Raw genomic sequence first — 21,737 nt, 5'->3', positions numbered from 1 at the left:
TATGCTTCCTAAATTTACAATTTCCCTCTAATAATTTAAACATATTAGCACATCATTTGAATTTTAGTGGATTTAAGTTATGAATGTAGCACATTTGTGTCTAGAATGTTGGTTTATAATATTATATATTTTTGGATACATAGATATTTGTTATCTGCCTCTTACGATAGTTTTTTTTTGGATCAGTCATTGCCTCATGTGGCAAGATAACCCATTTTCTCTAAACAATATATATAAAATAAGAAAGAAAAACACGACAACAAATCTTAGAGTACTAAATGTAGTTAATTATTGTTGTATATATTTTGATATTAGGAATGATGCATGGGGCTCTAAATCATACTATCACCGCCCTGCGCCCGGGCGCCACCGGCGAGCGCGAGCGCGAAAAGAAAAACATGGCAGGCGGGGCATTTGGGTCTATGATATTAAATATGCACCTAAATGATGTCAATCGTTGGATTTTTAGATTTTGAGATTCGTGCTCATATCCCATGATTAACATCTTTTAGGTGTCTATTCAATGGCATAGGCCGTTTCCACTAGATACTTTTACCACTTTCATTTGTATATGAACAGCAGCATGCGGATGTTCAACTTCAAACGCGACGCGTCTAAAACATTAGTTGTGTGCCATCTTATTTAGATTGATTTGGTGGGCTAAACGAATAACTTTTGAACTTATAAGTCAATGAGACATTTGCATGAATACTGTTGTATTCGCACCGCATGAATCCTTGCACCGTAAAATGCATGAACATGGACATGGCTTTACATAATTAAGTTAGTATCAACATGAAGAGATTTGAGTGATTAAAGAAAGAATAATTAATGGACAATAAAATACAACAAGCATGTTTATTGGTGGACTCCTAGTGCACGTTAGCAGGCGATTTGTTTGCTATCGTACGCCCCTGCCTAGTTTTCAATGGTGTGAAGGAGCAAGAACAGCGGGAAGAAGTTTCTTAGCTTTGGATTGCGATCTTCCAACTTGAATCGGCTAGCTCTTAATAAGCAATCAGTTCTTGGATCAGCTGAAGATGATGAAGACGATAGATCTGATTCGCTCAGGGGATCAACTGGATTTGTTTGCTATCGTACGCCCCTGCCTAGTTTTCAATGGTGTGAAGGAGCAAGAACAGCGGGAAGAAGCTTCTTAGCTTTGGATTGCGATCTTCCAACTTGAATCGGCTAGCTCTTAATGAGCAATTAGTTCTTGGATCAGCTGAAGATGATGAAGACGATAGATCTGATTCGCTCAGGGGATCAACTGGACCTAAGGGAGGAACGAAATCTAAATCTATGGAGGAGATTCTAAAATCTTCTTCTTCCTTGAAGGATCAAATTCTTGAAGTGGCTGATACTCCGAGGATTGGTGTTCAAGCTCGTCTCCTATGTAAGTCTTCTTCCTCTTGTTATGGTGGAAGTTCTTTAAGAGTTTCTTGGGCAGATGATTTAGATTTGGGGATTGATTCCTCTAAACTTTCTTCTTCAAGAACTGCTCATGAGATTGATAATTTCTCTTTGAATTCAAATTTAACATCTGAAAATGTCACTATGGTTAATAAAGAGGGTTTTCAGGCTCAGGCCCCTGTAGAGTCTAGTTGTTCTGGTTCTCCTCCTCAGGTGAAAAATTCATTGCAAGGAAATAATCAGAATAGTAAAAGCTAGATTAGCCTATTTTCGGATAATAGGAAACCTGGTAATGGCTTATCCCTTGATTATGTGCCTTCTGATGCTAAGGATTCAGTCTTATTTAATGAAGTTGAATGGCAAGATGGAGCTTCAATATAGCAGTTCTCCCTTATTGGTCAAGCCTTAGGCCTAAATGCTAAATTTAAGGCAATGGAGAACTTTGTTCAAAAGTTTGGCTCCCTACTCCTGAAGTTTGGCTCCCTACTCCTGAAGTTTGTCTTCTTAAGACAAGTTTATTCTTGTTCAAATTCAAGTCTAAGGAAGATATGAATGAGATTTTAGGCAAGGGGCCATGGTTTTTTTGGCTCCAGACCCATCCTATTGAAACCATGGACTCTAGGTGAGGATATTGGTAAAACTGTTGATTGCATTTATCCTTTATGGATTCAATTGCTTGAGCTAAGGCTTAACCTATAGAACTCTAAAAGTATAAAAAAATTGTGAGTGTGATAGGTAGGCCTGTTACAATAGATAAACTCACGACTAATTTGCAACGTCTTGCCTATGCTAGAGTTCTGGTTGAGGTCAAGATGCCCTCTCCTCTTCCTGATCTTATCATCATTCAAGGTCCTACTAGGAAGACCTATAATCAAAAGGTAATATATGAATTCAAACCTTGGTGGTGTGATTGGTGTAAATTTTTTGGACATGATGCAGCTTATTGTAAAAAGCATCCTAAGGTCCAAAGATGGCTGCCAAAGCAAAAAACTACTGTTGGAAATGATGTTCTAGAGGGCTTGAAACAAGATGGTCTCTTACTTAATGCTGATGTGAATGTAGGGATAAATATGAACCAGAATCCAATTATAAGAAGTGATGTTGAATCTGTGCAGTTGCATGATCCACAGGCTGATCATATGGGTTTTCAGCAGAGGAATTCTACTGTTGTTTCTAGTATGAAGTCCTTACATGTTTTTCCTAAGGCTATTGATCAACTGAATACTAGATACAAGTCTAGCCTAAATGATGAAGTTTCCTCTCAAAATTCTAGAAATAACTAATTTTCTGGGTCTATGCACGTTGTGCATGTTCAAAAACCAGAATCTGGAGCTAACAAGATATCACTTCTTGCTGATAATCATTGGATTCAAATTCAAAGAAGAAATCATAAGCAACATGTTGTTACCCCAGTAAATAATTCTTTTTCACATCTAGAGGCTGTGGTTGAGGACATCAATCCCTCTATAATTGATAGAGGGGGAATGTACAAATGAACTTTTCCTTTTGGAATGTTAGAGGTCTAAACAAGTCCTCTAAACAGCACCTTTTGAAGCAGTTTGTATCTCAATATCATCTCTCTTTTTTAGCTTTACTGGAAACAAAAATTAATGACAGGATATTACCTTCTATTGCTAAGAAAATTGTCAAAAACTGGAATTGGTTTTCTAATGCTAGTAGTGATAGAAAGGCCAGAATTCTGATCTTGTAGGATCCTAACATCCTGGATATTAACTTTCTTCATTCCTCTGCTCAACATATATCATGTTCAGTTTAATCTTCAGATGGGAGATTTCAAAGTGTTTTTCTATAGTTTATGGGTCAAACCAATTGGAAGCTTGGAAGATTTTATGGTCTGAATGACAGCTTGTTCATCAAGCTATTGGGAATAATCCTTGGCTCTTGTGTAGTGATTTTAATTCAGTGATTTATAATGATGAGAAGCTTGGGGGTTTAATTCTTACTTAATCTGATTTCTTTGATTTCAGGGATTTCATTAATAAATGCCATCTCAATCACCTTAAATCTTCAGGTTGTTTCTTCACCTGGAATTGCAAGCAAGATGCTGCCTTTAGGATCCGGTGTAGGCTGGACAGGGCTCTGATAAATGATGCATGGCTGAGCAATTATAATTCTAGTCAGGTAGAGTTTCTTCTCCCTAGTTTCTCTAATCACTCTCCTGCATTGGTGTCCATGTTTGAAGAAAGTTTACAAGACAAAAAACCATTCAAATTCTTTGACATGTGGACTAAACATATTTGTTTCTTACCTACTGTTGCAAGTACTTGGCAAACTATTATCCCTGGCTTTAAGATGTTTTTTGTTTGTACTAAATGAAAATGTTGAAAAGTTCTCTCAAGGACCTAAATAAGAGGCTTTTCAGCAACATTAGTGAAAAAAATTTGATAGCCAAACATGAATTGGAGGAAGCTCAAGTTAATCTTCAAATGCACCCTCTTTGTCCATCTTTCATAAGCAAGGATAAAGATTGTATTACTAAATACAACAAGTTATTGAATTGTGAAATGTCCTTTCTTCAACAAAAAGCCAAGATTGCCTGGAATATTAAAGGAGACAGATGCACTAGCTTGTTTCATTCCATTATTAATATCAATAGGCATCACAACAAAGTATTGGTCCTTTATAATGGTCAGGGGCAAAGAATTACCAATGGTGAAAAGATTTCTCAAGAATTTGTATCTTATTATAAGAACCTCATGGGAGGGAAACTGTTACATCTGATCTTGACATTGATGTGATAAAATCTGGTGCATGTTTGACAGACTCTCATGTCAGCTTGTTTTCAAAATCTGTTTCCAAAGAAGAGATCAGAGAAGTCATTTTCTCAATGCCTGAAAATAAGTCTCCAAGCCTTGATGGATATAGTATCTCTTTCTTCAAAACAACTTGGTCAATTGTGGGTGATGAAGAGCACTTCAACCATTGAAGAATTCTTTCAAACTGACAAGCTGTTGGGGGTGGTAAACTCTACCTCAATCACTCTTATACCAAAAGTTCAATATCCTAAAACTCCATCTAACTTCAGGCCCATCTCTTGATGTAATTGTCTATATAAAATCATATCTAAAATCTTGGCAAATAGAGTGAAATCTGTTATGGGTTATTTGGTGAATGAGGCTCAGTATGCATTTGTAAATGGTAGACAAATAACTAGCAATATTTTGTTAGCTCATGAATTAGTCAAAGGCTATGGAAGGAAGCATATTTCTCCAAGAATCATGTTAAATATTGACATCAAAAAAACCTTTAATACCATTAGTTGGAGTTTTTTGGAAAAAATACTTAAGGGGATGGGATTTCCAGACTGTTTGATTGACAGGACCATGGTTTGCATCTCTAGTCCTACATTTTCAATCTTCCTAAATGGTACTCTCCATGGATATTTCAAAGGTCAAAGAGGTTTGAGACAAAGAGATCCACTCTCTCCCTATCTCTTCATATTGGGAATGGAATACCTATCTAGAAGATTTAATATGCTAAAGAAGGATAACCTCTTCAAATATCATCCTAAGTGCAACAAGCTCAAAATCACCCACCTCATCTTTGTAGATGACCTGCTGCTGTTTGGTAAAGGAGACATTTACTCAGTTTAAAAATTGTTTCAGTACATTGAGAATTTTAGTGGAATCACAGGGCTTGAAGCCAACCAAGATAAGTCCTCTGTTTTCTTTGGAGGAGTTGATGATGTTGTTAAAAATCATATCATCAGTTGCCTTGGTTTCAAAGAGGGTATATTAATATTCAAATATCTTGGTGTTCCTCTCATTAGTTAAAGACTGCCTTATGCTGACTGCTATCATCTAATAAACAAAGTTACTAATCAGCTCCAGTTGTGGTTAAAACTTAAGAATCTCTCCTATCCTGGTAGATTACAAGTTATAAAGAGTGTGGTTTTGGGTGTACAGGTATTCTGGACTTCTAATTACATTCTACCAGTCGAAGTCACCCGCAAGATAGATGAACTGTGCAGGAACTTTTTGTGAGGCAAATCAAATGAGACTGTAAAAGTTCCTTTAGTGGCTTGGAAAAAGGTTTGCATGGGGAAAAAGAAAGGAGGCTTGGGTGTTTATTCAGCCTCATCTTAGAACATGGCAGCTATTTTAAAAACCCTGTGGCATATTCACATCAATAAAGATTCACTTTGGATCAAGTGGGTGCACGGAATGTATCTGAAACACTGTGATATATGATAGGTATTTGTTAAAAAAGGAGATTCTTGGAATTGGAAGTAAATGTTGAAACAAATAGATAAAGCAATTTAATTCTACGGAGGAATTCAGGGCTTGTTGTATCTTCTACAAACCTGTTCCAGGGATTCAAAAGTTTAGGTTTCTGCTTTATATCATGCCCTCTCCACACTTGCTCAAAGAGTGCCTTGGTTTAATACTATTTAGAAGAATATGTGTTATCCTAAACATTCATTCATTGGTTGGTTAGCTGTTCATAACAGATTGCTCACTCAAGATAGATTGTTGATTAGAGGGGTAATCAATATAAACAAATGATGTTTTTTTAAGCAGAGGTCTGGAATGCTACAATCATTTATTCTTTGATTGTAGCTTCACAGGAGAGGTGTGGAACTCTATTATGAGCTGGTTGTAATTTAATTGGAGGTCTTGTGATTGAAGGTTTCTACTTGATTGGTATTGTACTAGGGTAAGAGGTATAGGATTCAAACAAAGAATTAGAAGAATGGCTCTCTTGGCTACTATCTATAGGATTTGGATTGAGAGAAACACAAGAATTTTTTAGGAAAATGCAAGAGTTTGGAGCATCTAGTAAAGGATATTAAGATTGATATTCTGTCTACTAATCTTAATTTGCCTTTAGTAGATACAAATAGAGAATGATTACTCTCTTTGTAGAGTTTTATACGTAAAGCTCATTCTTTAGACCCTTGTTTTAGTTTTGATATCTCATTAGTTGAAATGGGATTCTTGATGTACATAAAACTCTCCATTTGGTGAATGAATAAAATCTCTTCATTGATAAAAAAAACATGTTTATTAGCATCCCATGCGATTTCCACGTATGTTGGTAGAAAATGGAAATGTGATTTGTATGACAAAATATAAGCTTGTCACTAGGAGGACCCAACAAATGAGACAGCTAAGTTGGAATGCTTAGTTGTCTACTATAGTTGGATGTTATGAATGTGACTTAATACAGTGAAAGGGTATTTTTTATCGAGAAAATCTTTTGTTTATTCTCATCTCAAGATTCTTTTCTGCTCGTGGATGTTTCTAATAGTTGAGAGGTTCCAATATGGATCCTATGAGATTCCTATTTGACTTACGCGATCTTGAAATCAATTCCGGGTTGGGTTATCAATAAAAAAAGATTCCACTCTGCCACATCCTTTAACCTGAACATGATGCCATCATTTTATCAGTGATAACCGCTTGGGAGCCCTCAACTATCATCAGTGTGTGCTTCGAGCCATCTTCCATTAAGGTGCATGAAGATGAGCGAGCATGATGGGGGATTGAAGCTACAACGGACATTATGGTAGCTTGAGACTAGGGATTTATTGACTTTAGACTAATCTCAAAATAATTTTGTAATGCTTTAGTCAAGAAATAATAATCCTCTAGAATTTAAGTATCTTTGGTGGAAATTGGACAAGAATTCGTTGATTTTAGATAAATTTTTTATCAAAGAATAATTATATATGTCAATTTCTTTCATGGAGTAATTGCTCTCAAATTTCTCCTTTTCTTCCAAATATTAGTACGGAAAAGTTTTCTCTAGCCATTGACTATGATGAAGCAAACATTATCTCCTACACTGGTATAGAGTTTCTTTCATTTTTATCTAAATTGGAAAAATTAATAATACTCAAAAATTAGGACAGTTGAGCTGGAATTCTTAGCCAGTTGGATTTTATAAATATGAATTAATATGGTGAAAGGGTTTTTTTTTATTGAAAAAACATTTTGTTTATTCTCATCTCAAGATTCTTCTCCCCCTCACCCATCACGAATAATTCGGATGGTTAGGAGTTTTCAACATGGCTCTCACGATCTTGAAATCGATTATTGGCTGGGTTATTAGGGGGAAAAAGATTCCTCTCCTCCTCATCCTTTAACCTAAATGTGATGCTGTCATTTTAGTGGACACAATCACTGAGGAGCCCTCGGCTGTCATCACTCTATGCTTCAAGCCTCTCCTATTAAGCTGGGTGGAGGTGAACGAGAATAATAGGGATTTAAGCTGCAACAACCATTATGGTTGCTTGAGACTAGGGAATAGGGATTTGTTGATTATAGAAAAATCCCCCAATTTTTTTGCAAAGCTTTTATCAAAAAATAATAATCCTATGGACTTTGAGTATCTTTTGTGAAAATTGTACAAGGATTTGTTAATTTTAGACAAATTTTTTATGCTAAGAATTTTTATGATGTAGTCCATACAATACCTCTTATTTGAGTAATAACAAACTCGTTTGGTACTAATAATTGTTTGATAAGATATAGTACATGTGAATATAGGTATAAGACGTGTATAAGGTGAAACAACGCAAAAAAGCTATTCAAACATTGATTTTAGCCATTGAACCACCCATCGATGGGTGTAACATCATTGATGGGTACATGAACTGATGATGAAATTCTAGAGACAGATTTTCAAACTATCGATGTCATGTAGATGGTTGTGAGCAACCATTGATGATAAATTCGGTTGATTATAGATTTTTTACTTTTAATCACAGTCGTTCATCCTTTTGATCTTCAAGCTCTACCATATTTAGGATATCTCTTTCTAGATCTATTGAAGACTATATATCATTTAAAGAGATAGATAGTAGAGAGACTTTTAGTGTTTTGATTTGAGAAGAGATTTCTTTGAAGGTTTTGACCCCCGGAGCCTTGGCAAACTCTTTTTCACCGCACACAACATCTCCATATCATTTCAGCTAGGAGAATTGCCATTAGATTCATAATCTACACCATTTTTCATGGTGCCACACTTAGATTCATTGAAAGATTGTTTGTTTACCAAAGAGGATATTAAATCTTTCAATGAATTAAGGAGAACAATCAAACACAAAGAGAATTCTTGGATAAATTTCCTACAACTATAACAATTAAAATACCGGCTTCAATTACCATAGTATTAATTGAAGATTAGGAATAGCTAGGGCTAGGTGTTTACTCTTCGTGGAGAGTTACGTTAGACGAATGGTTTTGGATAAATTTCATGGTGCAGTCTGAACAAGCCTATTGAATTGGATTATGATTAAGGAGAACTCTTGGCATAGTGAGGGATCCCCTTTGTGAGAAGGAAGAATGGGTGTAGAATTGTTATCCGAACTACTATAAAATCTTGCATGTCTTGGTTGTTTATTGTTCACTTGTATTTTATTTATTTAATGCATATTTTATTGTCCACACCGATCATGATGTTTAGAGTGGTATAAAGAACATATATAGTGAACCTACTATCATTGCAGGAGATAGTACCTTATTTACTCCTAGAGATAAGTGGAACGCTCAGAGAAAAACCCTACTCTTTAAATACAAATGCTATGAATGCTCTTTATTATTCTTTAACTACTAAAAAATTTAATAATGTATCAAATTATTCCACTGCACAAAAAGTCTGGAAAACTTTAGAAGTTACACAATAAGGAATGTCACAGGTGAAAGAGGCAAAATTTGCAATTGTAAGTATGAGAATTTTAAGATCAAAGCTTTAGATAATATTCAAGATATATTCAGCTAATTCACAAACATTGTGAATAAATTAAAAGCTTCAGCAAAGGAGTATGATAATAAAGAGCTTGTGAGAAAAAAAATTTCTCTTTCTAGGGATTGGGAACCAAAGGTAACAGCTTACGAATAATGATAATTTTTTAAAATTAGCTCTTTGAGAATCTTGTAAGGAATCTTCTTATTTACGAAGTGCAATTAAAAGAGAGAGTAGATGATTCAAAAGATAACTTAATAAAAAAGTCATTAGTCCTAAAGGGCAGAAAGGAGATATCCTGGATTCATTATAAAAATATTCAAATCTTTTCCTAGAGCAAAGGATGGATAAAAAAATCTGCATAACAAATAGAATTAATATACAAGTAAGATAAATAAATATTCATTTAGTGAATTTGAAACTAAACCTATTTGTTATAGTTGTAGGAAACTAGGTCATTATAAAAATAAATACCCATTGAACAAAAAAAGATAAGAATATGAAGGGCAAGAGTTTGAAGGTGACAACCTAGGTCATGATGAGTGATGAAAAATAAAAAATTATCTTGAGTGTGGATGAGAAGAAAGCAAATATATGTCTTACTGGAGAAACAATACAACTTTAGATTCAGAAAAAGGTAAAACATAAGACTCTAAAAATGAAAGTTCAAAGAACAAGGTATACCTTCATATGATGACTTATACTTCAAGTATAAAGACATGCCAATTGAATTTGAGAAAACTACTGAAAAATATGAAGTAAGAAAGAGAATGAATACAAATTTGAGAAAAGAAAAAAACTTTATTTGACTAAATTTGGATTTATATAATTCAACTTGTGACATCACCACAACTAATTGCATGCAATGTTCTATTTTTCAAGAATAAATTTCCTATTTATCTAAGCAACTAGATGATAAAATCAATAAGAATAAAAAAGTAGTTTCTAAGGTAAACAAATTATTATGTGAATTGTCTTCTAAATAAATAAAGTTTGAAACTAAGTGCACTACTATTATTTCTGGAAAAAACAATTAAAGTCCAAAAATATTAACATGGAAAGGATCGTAATTTTTTTTATTGGGTTGCAAAGGCTTAATCATGGTTCTTTCCAATCAATAATTTGTAAAAGCTAAAACTGATCTTAGTTATTCATATTCAGAAAAACATAAAAAGCTTGAACCTTCATTTGTAAGGGAACTAATTTAAATTGCTTTCAACCCATTTCTAATGCATCATCCACTATGTGTATCTGATGTGGTAGAATATATCATATTTTAGTGAATTGTCATATGTAATATAGAGTCAAAATAGTTAAGCAAATTTGGGTACCTAAAAGTATAATTTTTACCTATTGTGGACCTATGTGGATGTCTATATCACACCTTTTTTCTTTTCTATAGGACTACAAGAAGACCAAAGATTGAGGAAACACATAGAAGTTGCTGAAATGAGTATTAGATCGATATCCAATCCATGTGTTTGGTTCAAAAGTCGCCGCTGTGGAATTCATTATAACTTTGTTCGATTACAACAAATTCGAAAGAATAATCTTTTTATAAGACTTTTTCTACACAACAAAACAAAAATTACAACTCTTGAGAAACAAACACGAAAATCGTCTATCAATTTTCGTTTTCGTGGGACTTTGCCTGTGCCGGGAACGCTTTGGTTCGTGGACCGCCGATTCACAGATCGTGAAGAGGGGGCTTATGATTCTAACTTCGTTATCGAAGTAGAAATTGAAACGATATCTTATCGAAGTAAGATAGTCGTTCTTCTTAAAATCAAGTCGAAGCTTAATTTCAAGGCGTTGCAAGAAAAGAACCCAAATCTCTGCTCTCTCTGCTCTGGAATGCTCTAACAAATGCTCGATCCTCGTCAGAAGTGACCCTAGGGGGGTATTTATAGCCTCAAGGGTCAGTAACTGCAAAAACTTAACAATCGAAGAAGTCAGTACGGCGAGACAGTGTTTACTGTCTCGCTGGGCGAGACAGCGTTTGCTGTCTCGACCCGCGAGACAGTAAATTTGCTGTCTCGCTCAGCGAGACAGTAAATGCTGTCTCGGAAAATGGCAGTTTCTCGCTGTAACTGTTCTCTCACGTTTCAAACTCCGCTATTTTGGCAGTTATCCACGTGATTTTCGCCCATGATGTTTCCCACGTCCCTTGGCTGTTAATGGACACGTGTAGGGCAGTTACAAATGTAGTTTTGACTATTTCAACACTGTCTCGCTGGCGAGACAGCAAAGACTGTCTCGCTGGCGAGACAGTTCATACTTGTTTTGATTTTTCCAAAACAGTATGAAATCCTTTCTTGTGAATTTTTGAGTGATCTTCTCTATGCTTGGGATATCTATTAGCATTTTTTGACGCCTACAGATACCCCCTCCAAAGTATTCCAGACTCATTCTTTTATAGAGGAGCATGGGATACTTTGGATAAGATAGATTTTACTTACGATCCCTTCAATGCTTGGCTGAATAGATCATATGAAAGGACTTGTAAATGACTTCAATGTTTAACCTCTTCTGCTGTTAGTCTATCCAGTTCTTCGTAGAATAGCTAACGTTCTCCCGACGTCGCGTTTATCGCTTGACCGTTGTCGAGATCTTGAATTGAAGTTGATACTTGCTCTTGTGAATTCAGCGTTTACCATTGAATTGGTATATCCATTGAGAATTCCTCAGGTTATCCTTAAGAATATTCAGATTAATATTCTCCAGAAACTTCCTGTTGAGGGTGGGAATACAGTTTAGACTCGTGTACCCATTGGAGTATTCCACTGTTCCATAGTGCAAAACAGAAAAGTTTACTGTCTCGCTCGGCGAGACAGAGTTTTCTGTCTCGCTGGGCGAGACAGTGTTTTCTGTCTCGCTCGGCGAGACAGAGTTGTCTGTCTCGCTCAGCGAGACAGAGTTTCCTGTCTCGCCCGGCTGCTATATAAGTCGGGACTTAGGGTTTTTAGGGTTTTTCACGTCGATTTTCTGGCGATTTTCAGGCGATTCTTGGGCGATTTTCGAGCGATTTTCGACCAGTTCTTCACCTCTTCTTCTTCTCTTCGTTTCTGACTTGGGTGGTGCTTCGATTTGAAGAGATTTCACTTGGATTTCAAAGGTCTGTTCGCATCTTTTCTTCAAAATCTTGATTTTCTTCAACTGGGACTGTGCATGCATTGTTTCGGCCATACTCTGTGACATTTTGGTCGATTTCATGCTTAAAATCTTGACTTTTTTCATTGGGTCTCCTTGTAGATCATTTGCTCATTATGTCGCCGCGTAGAGCTCGAGGAAAGGGAATCCGACCGACTGTTCAGAGCCCCGAGGAGGCTGCCCCTGCTGATCTTGACTTTTTTCATTGGGTCTCCTTGTAGATCATTTGCTCATTATGTCGCCGCGTAGAGCTCGAGGAAAGGGAATCCGACCGACTGTTCAGAGCCCTGAGGAGGCTGCCCCTGCTGCACCCTCACGTGGAGGTATATTTCTTTCACCTTTTCACGAATTTAAATACTGTATTTCGTCAATTCCATATGTATGTTCCTATATTTGCTTGCAGATCCTCGTTTGTATCCTTTGAGGTACCTTCGAGAAGAGCCGGTATCCTCCTTTGAGGGGATCGACGCTTAAAAGTGTTTGTTTTGCTTTGACAAAACACACTTCATAATACACAGGGGCGATTTTATATCATCCCATATGTATTGAAAGGTTTTGGTATGCCGTTATAATGCCCGCATACCTCCTTTATACATATGGTGGATAGAAAATCGTCACACCTGTTATGAGATAACGACTATATCTTATAGAATGAGATATACCGCTTTTCTCTAAAATTTTAGGATGATACTTACACCATTTGTGTGTATGTTTCTTTTATCAGTCTGATTCCCTTCCTCCATCTTTAATGCTGATGCGGTTACGGGTCAGAGTAGCGTGACCCATTCTTATTATGAGGGAATTCCGTTAATTGCTTCATCTCCCCAGTTTAAATCTGATTATAGCGGAAGTGATAGAGAATTAATCCAGCGAGGTAGTTGTCGTGTTCTACGACGATTAATCACAGATGCGCCCTTGATCTCGGAGCAAGACTCGAATCAATGCATAAGGAAGCCGGATTTCTTGTTTGGTGATTCGGTGAAAGATCCGAAGATTGCTTTCTGCCAGCCTGCGCAATGGTTGCACCAGAGTGGATCATCATTCTTATATCTGCCTTTTATCCCTCGGGATCATTCACTGTTAATGTTCAGGAACCTATCAGTTGGACGAGAGATGTTCTGGAAATTAACCGAAAACCACGAGCACATTCATTGTGGTTTCATTGGAAAGGAAGCAACTCCAGGTTCCAGTGAAAGAGCTCATGTGAGAGGACTTCATCCGGGTGTCTTAGGACAAGACAATATTCCTCAGAACGAAAAGATAGTGCAAGCCAACACTGTGAAGAACCGGTTAGCGGCAGCAGGAAAAAGATTGCCCAGAGAGACTTTCAGGTGTTATGGATGGGTCCATTATTCTGGGAACAAGTGGTGGTGGACCAGGATGACCCAATATGTGTTGAAACGTTTTGGGCGAGAATTAGCAGGATTAGGGTTGGATGTCCCGATTCGTGCCACCATGCATGGCTTGCAGAGCAGTGTAAGTCATTTCCTTTGTTTGTTCGAGATCTACAACCCGGACACCAATACATTCTTTACCAAGAACGGGGAACTTGGACTACCACTGCATGAAATGATGCAAGTGTCTGCTTTGCCTATGGGCGATGTCCCATATCAAGAGTTCTTTCCGACCACCAATCAGCTGATTAAGATGAAAGATAGCTCGACTGCGACCTATGACACTCTATGGGAATTGACCTGTCATTATCATATAGCCATGGCCGAGATGGAGCCCAAAGCCAGAAAGAAGTCTCCTCAAGTCAGTTTAAAACAATTCGCTGATTATCTCTTCAAGAACCTGGATGTCCGTTCGGCAGATGTGTGCGGATTGTCTCCCTTGAGTACGGATGAAATTAACCGTTTGTTAGAGAAAACCAACGCGCATTCTTATACTTCGCGCTCAGAAGATGGATTTTTGCACGGCACTAAGTTCCGCTCTTATCTGTGGCAAGCTGGTGTTCCGATTAGCCCTACTGCTCTGCTGGCAGGTTTTCTAGCCTTATGGTTAAAGAGATGTGTAGTTCCCCATCAATCCGCAGATGCGATGCCAATGGAAGTGTTGTATCCGGCCGTCCAGCTGGCTACAGGTCGCAAATTATCTTTGCTTCCCGCTATGGTGGCCGATATTCATAGTGGATTGCGGCAACTAATCTCCGCATTTACCCAGGAGAAAAAGAAACCTTCCGCCAGCCTGTCCGTTCCGAAGCTGGAGCTGCCCGAACGGATTTAAATAATCCGCATGCTAGCCCGACTCAAACGGTAGTCGGTAAAGGCTCATCAAACCCGTTGATGGCTGAGGGTTTGCCAAAAATCCTATGAGTATTGTGGTCAATCATTTCAAATGGAATGAGGAATCATAATAAAGATAAAAAGACAAAAATCAGTTCCACTAAAAAGATCAAAGGTCAAAACATTCAGCAAATAAAGTCAAACCAAGTGCAGATACAAGGAGACGTTTCAAATCAGATCTAACAAACTGAAGGAAGCAATCGCAGCCTCAACAGCGGCAAGTTGCTCGACATGTTCCACTCGAACCCTCTCCTCTTCTTCCTTCTGAAGCTTGGTATAAGCAAGAATGGAGGCAGCATCGGCGGTTACGTCTTCTCGGCGCAACGTGTGAAGAATCTCCAGCTCTCCTCTATAAACATTTTGAACTCTAGTGCTCTCGAGCTCAAAATCTTTTAGAGTCCTCTCCCCTTGGACGGTCCTAATCCCTGTCCCCTCAGCAATGCTGTTATAAGCATCTATCTTACTCCGCAGACCACGTTGCCGTTCGTACAAGTTCGCAACGATGATTTCTTGCTCTGATATGCGTCTCACGCGGGCCTTACGCTCTCGCACCCTCTGAGTCTGAGCATCGATCATAAGTGGCGTGGCCTCAGCATACGGGTCGAAGTCTACTAGGTCTTCCAAATGATATATAAGTTCTTCTAAGCAAGTCAACCTTATCTCACATCGTCCAGCTAGCCGGATGCCGCCTACACGCTGAATGTCTTTAAGACTATCTGTTATGAAAGGGAGCAAATCATAATCTCTTCTCCGCCCAGAACTAATGTCGGTGAGCGTTTGTTGTATAACATTCTCTACTTTTTGGAGGATGTCCTGCAAGGATTCGGAGACCTGGAAGACAGATTCTTGGTCGGACGTAATTGCAGCAATGGGATCCTCTTCACTCTCATCGTCAGATATTAGGATGACTTCGGGACTCACAATCCTCCTATTACGGGAATTCAACCGAGGAAGTGGACCAGTGGCCTGCCTGAAGGAAGCCGCTGGAGGAGAGTATGCTGTGGGAACTTCTTCCTCGCTAGGCTGCGAACGGGATCGACTCCTAGGAGGTCGAGGTCGACGTGGAGGCATTGAAAATCTGCAATGAAAAGCAGTAAGTCAGGCACAATATGAATACACGAAATTTAAAAGGGAAATTAAGAACTTGAACTAAAGTCCTATGAATAAATAGGATTTTATAGTTGAAGTCTAATTAAACCTATAAATTTCGTGCATGCTAAACAATGATTGTCATTTTGCGGTGAATTTTGGTGAAATACCCAAAATACCCCTCGTGCTCAAGGCTAAATTCAGGTCAAGGACACGTTTGATTTGGGGCCATGGTCATCATATTTGATCATCTAGTACTCCAGTCCACTTTTGCATAAAAGCCCCTACCAATTTCAGTCCACTTTTGCATAAAACCCCCCCCAAAAATTCGGTCAAATTGATGTGTTGCATAAAACCCCCAAATTTTGGTTCATACTCACAACCCATCATCCTTAGAATAAAAAGTTGTGATCTTGACATGTGGGTTCATGTTGCATCCCCATTACAAGCATAAAGTTACAATCTTTCTTAATAAAAAAAAAAAAAGGAAGAGAGTGGGGAAGGGGAACTTACCAAATCAAGAAGCTTTCCTTGAGGTTGAAGATGATGAAACTCTAACTTGGGGGAGAAGATAATTTAGGCCAAGAGGAGTGCAAGAAAATCCGGAATTATAGATGAATTTGGGGAAGGAAACAATGGAAGAGAGAGTTTAAAAAAGGAAGAAAATCTCTCTTGAAAATATGGAAAGAAGAGGGAGCTTAAAAAAGGAAGAAAATCTCTCTTGAAAATATGGAAAGAAGAGGAAGTTTAAAAAAGGAAGAAATTCTCTTTTGAACATTTGGAAAGAGAGGAAATAACAAAAAGGAAAGTTCAACAGGGGAAACAAATTCAAAGAGGCAAAGGGGGGGGCCGGCCCTAGAGAGAGAAGAAGAAAAAATAAAAAAATGAAGAAAAACCCTCTTTTATAGCCTTGAACCAGATCTGGCTGAACCAGACCAGACCAGGGTTGAACCAGACCAAGCCAAATTGAGCCAGAATGAGCCAGAATGAGCCAGAATGAGCCAAATTGAGTCAGATTGAGCCTGGCTGGACCAGACCAGATCAGAATGAGCCAAATTGAGCCAGATTGAACCAGAATGAGCCAGTTTGAGCCAAATTGAACCAGTTTGAACCAAATTTGAACCAGAATTCAAATTGGAGCTGAATTAAACATTGGAACGACTTTTGATCAACCTACGGTTCATTCCTTCACCTATTTAACCCCTCTACCATATATTTGGAAGGGTCGGAGAGATTTTGAACCCAAATACTGCCTTTTTTGGCACATTTTTTGGGGCTGGTTCAGATTATTCGAACCTAAAGAACACTCCGAAAAGTATACGAGTATAAACTGCTTCTTAATACTCCAATAAGGTATATGAGTATAAACTATTCCCTATTTTTGGTTTGAGAAGTTCCTGGAGAATATTGTTTATAAATATTCTTAAGGATAACTCAACCACACTACGCCGGACAACGCGTTGTACATAAAGACTCGACGCCACAATCGATGGTCAGCTAAAAATTAGAAATCAGGAATCGACTTCAAAGTTCAAAATTCCGACAACGGTCAGACAATAAATGCAGCACCGGAACTCTTTCAGACATTCGACAAAGCACCGAATAGCCTGGAGAATTGAAGGAATCAAGAACGGAAGTCATTCCAAGATCCCTTTACACCGACTGAAGGTTGGGACAAGCATATCCAAAGTATTCTAGACTCTTCTATAAAAGAACGAGACTGAAATACTTTGGAGGGGGTATCTGTAGGCATATAAAATTGCTTATAGGTCCCCTAGCATAGCTCGGCACAAACCGACGAACCAACGAGGCGACGAGATCGACAAATCGCACGCGAACAACGGAATGAATCCACCCGCGTGCAGAATCAAGCTAACGAATTAAGGAATCAACGAGTCATCCAACCGAGAACAGACTCGGACGAATCACGATCGAATCAAGATCAGTTTCGGACTCGAACTCAGAAGCGGATTTACTGCCAAATCAGGAATCCGACTTACTGCCAAATCAGATCAACCAATCAGAGTCTCAATCAACCGAATCACGGATAAAACCGAAAAACGGACACAACTCAAAAACTCGGAAAACCCACACCTAAGGGGGCTCGAACTCAGGCAAACAACCCCGGCGCATCAAACCGACTTCAAAGCACTGTGGTCGCCAAATCAGATCAACCAATCAGAGTCTCAATCAACCGAATCACGGACAAAACCGGAAAACGGACACAACTCAAAAACTCAGAAAACCCACACCTAAGGGGGCTCGGCTTAAGCCGAGCCACCCATAGGTGGCTCGGCTCGGGTGTGTTGTTCTGTCGTTTTGTGTTGTCCGTTTTCCGGTTTTGTCTGATTTGTTGATCTGATTTTGGCAGTAATCTGATTCCTGATTTGGCAGTAAATCCGCTTCTGAGTTCGAGTCCGAAACTGATCTTGATTCGATCGTGATTCGTCCGAGTCTATTCTCGGTTGGATGACTCGTTGATTCCTTAACTCGTTAGCTTGATTCTGCACGCGGGTGGATTCATTCCGTTGTTCGTGTGCGATTTGTCGATCTCGTCGCCTCGTTGGTTCGTCGGTTTATGCCGAACTGTGCTAAGGGACCTATAAGCAATTTTATATGCCTACACCTATACATGATTATTTTAAACATAAGAGAATAATTCATACAATATAAAGGAAATAAAGCTAATTTCATACAATTATAAGATTTCTACAAGAATTAGTTCCACATCTTAAGAAATAAAAACAATAAATGAAATGAAATGAATAAGAACTAATTGTAAAGAAAAGAAATAAGAACAAGGAACTTTACACTATGAACAAGAAATAAATCTAACTAAATTGCAAAAGAAATAAAAATACAAGAAAATAAATCTACTCTACAAATTAAAAATGCATAAAATAAAGATAAGAAAATAAATCTACTCTACAAGACATGAATGTAAATCTAAACTAACAAGCAATAAGAAAGAAATTTCTAAAAAAATAAAAAATAAAAGAGAAAAATAAAATAAAAGCAAATCTTCAAATTGATCTTCATCTCCATCATCATCATCAAACAAAGAGAAAAAAATTTAACGTGGTGAAAAATCTCTTTTATTGATTGCAACAAAAGTTACAATTTTTGGAAGGTCTTCTTAATTAAGAGTAATCATTCTCTCCAAATAGAGTTATAAAATTTTTTACACATCTAACCCCTCACTCTCTACCCCTATTTATAGTAAATATCAGTGAATGAGAGCTCTTGGATTGAAATCTTATCCAAAAACCATGAATTTTAGCCTTAGATTCGTAACTTGTCTGTCGATGTGCCGCCATCGATGAAACCGGCATCGATTGCCGCCATCAGATGCCTGCGGCATCGATGGCCGCCATCGATCCCGGCACGATGCCGCCATCGATGCAGGCATCGATGCCTTCTTATCTCTGGTTGGCGGCATCGATGCCTTCTTATCTCTGGTTGCTATCCGAAGATTGCTCTTGTATTTGTTCTTAGGCTTGGGCTTTTGGGCTTTTGGACATTTCTTCTTCTTTTTTGGCTTTTGGGCTTGGGCTTTTTGCTCATGCTTGAGTTCTTCATTTAATCAATGAGTTTTTGTTGAGAGATGAGATTTTTAGGCTTTATTCTTCATTAAGCTGTAATTAAAAGATAAAATTAATTATTAGTGGTATATTTATTCATTAAAAATAGATAATGAGGGTATAAAATTGTAATAAAATATGATTATCAGTTATCAACTGCAGATAATGTCAAAACACCTGATCTTATCAGGAAACACGGCAACAAAATCCTATAAATAGAAGCCCAGGGTCTTCATTTGAGAGGATCTGAAATCAGAAGGCGAGGTGATGTCGAATTGAGCAGTAAACCACGAATTTCAGAGGAGAATTGGCGAATCTTGGCGAACATTTTTCATAAAGAAAAAAATCATTCGAAAGATTCGAGATTCTCTCCCCCTCTTTCCTCCGGATTAAACTTGGTCTTAATCTCGAGAAGACCCACAATCTCACTTGGTCGTTGTAATGCCACTAGTTTCAAAAAGGCTGCAGTCCGAGGTGAAACCAAGAATGTCAAACCTGCCATACACTACACCATGCAAAAACATGTTTCACCATCACAAAAAATATCAATCTAGTGGAAACAATAATGGGTGTAGACACAAACAGGCAAAAAAATGTACGGCAGAAATATTAAACAATATTTATTCTGAAAGAAATAACCACCACTGATATAAATCAAAAGAATCTCAGAAAAAGAAATAATATCTGAACTGAGTACAACTGTCTCGACATAGAACAAAGGACATGACAATAAGGCACCTTGCCTTTACAAAACTAGAAATAACATCTCAATGTTCATAAACCAAGTCGTCGTGGAGTCCTAAACATAATCTACTAATAAAATATCTATAAGTAGTAACTAGAGCAAATCTATCAAGCTACAGCTCTCCGTGCACCTGGTTCGTTACCTAAAAGTGGGGAAACAACGAGCGTCAAAGCGCTATAGCGAGTAACATCTCAACTAACCTCAAGGGAAGGGCTAGTTGGATAGAAAAATACTAATAATACATATAGATAGTCATAACATCAAATCTAAAATAAAAATGGTAGTTTGATATTTAAGAATTTACAACATGTGCGTGGAAGTCTCAACCATCCTATAAGCTCATATTGTAAAAAGCTAATTATCAAATCCAACTATAACTTGGAGTAAAATCTCCATTTTGAACTATCTCAAAATTATCCTATCAAATGTCAGAATACTTATTCAACTCTTGAACTTCCTCTACCATATGTTAGTTTAGGCAAAATTCACTGAATGTCCAACACATGGACTGCATGTAACCAATGTCCAACACATGGACTGTAATATGATAAAGCCCAACACATGGACTGCACATGGGGTAGGTCCAACACATGAACTATAAATAACGTAGGTCCAACACATGGGCCGCAAAGCTACATGTCCAACACATAGACTGAAATGAGCAAATGTCTCACACATGGACTATATGATCGAGGTCCAACACATGGGCCGTAATAGATAGGCGTCCAACACATGGACTACTATGGATTTCAAATTTAAAACATCTATATACTATTCACTCTCATGACTCGGTGAAATAAACAAAGCCTCATGTTTATAGTCAACTCGTGAACAAAATTCTCTGTGCTTAACAATACCAAATAATCCAGAAATCTAGCCAGCCACACGACGTATGCACAAAACAAAACAGGGCAAAAAACTGACTAGCGGTCGACCGCCGCGCCCAGCGTGGTCGACCGCACTAAGAACAGAAACTCATTGTGTTTCTATGCTCCCTAGCGGTCGACCGTCGTGCCATGCACGGTTGACCGCGATCGACGATCGACCGTCACGCCCAGCGTGGTCGACCGCGATTAAGATAGAAACTGAAATCCGATCTGTGCATGTTATGCGGTCGACCGCCGCGCCATACGCGGTTGACCGCGAAGTAGAAAAAAATCCTATTTTCAGGTTTTTGTTCTAATTGATATCGATCTCAATCTTCATGTGGTGTTTATATGTACTAGAAACCCTATGCATGTGATTTAATATATCTGGAACATGGTATAAACAGTCTAATCACTATAGATAAAAAGAAACGATTTAAAACATGCATATATATGACGAAACCTTCAAAAACAATTGTTTTTCTTTCAAAATTCTTGTTATACTAAACACCAGTTCAAAATCCGCACTTAGGAAAATGTGGGTGATCTGTATTAATCTGAAAACATGTTCTTTTGCAACATATAATATAAAGATCAACTTTTATACTCAAACTAGCATGTTAAGCTCAACAAAACCCGTGAAAAACATTATTTAAAAGCATTTAAAACTGGGTGTAGGGTTGGGCGAGATGAAACTCGCCTGAGGGGTGATGAACAACTATGGGTAAGGTCATGAGGGGGTTCTCCTTCGCTGAACACCACTGGATCTCGCTCGAACTCCTCGAAATCCTCCAAGAATCACCCAAAAAATAAGCTAGAGTTTGCAAGAGGGTAGGGGGAGGCTGCTAGGGTTTTTTGTGATGAAGAGGAGGCTCTCCCGAATTATTTAATATATATA

This window comes from Asparagus officinalis, chromosome 8 (assembly GCF_001876935.1).
Source record: "Asparagus officinalis chromosome 8, Aspof.V1, whole genome shotgun sequence".
NCBI classification, from domain to species: domain Eukaryota; kingdom Viridiplantae; phylum Streptophyta; class Magnoliopsida; order Asparagales; family Asparagaceae; genus Asparagus; species Asparagus officinalis.
This window is presented reverse-complemented; position numbering follows the sequence as displayed.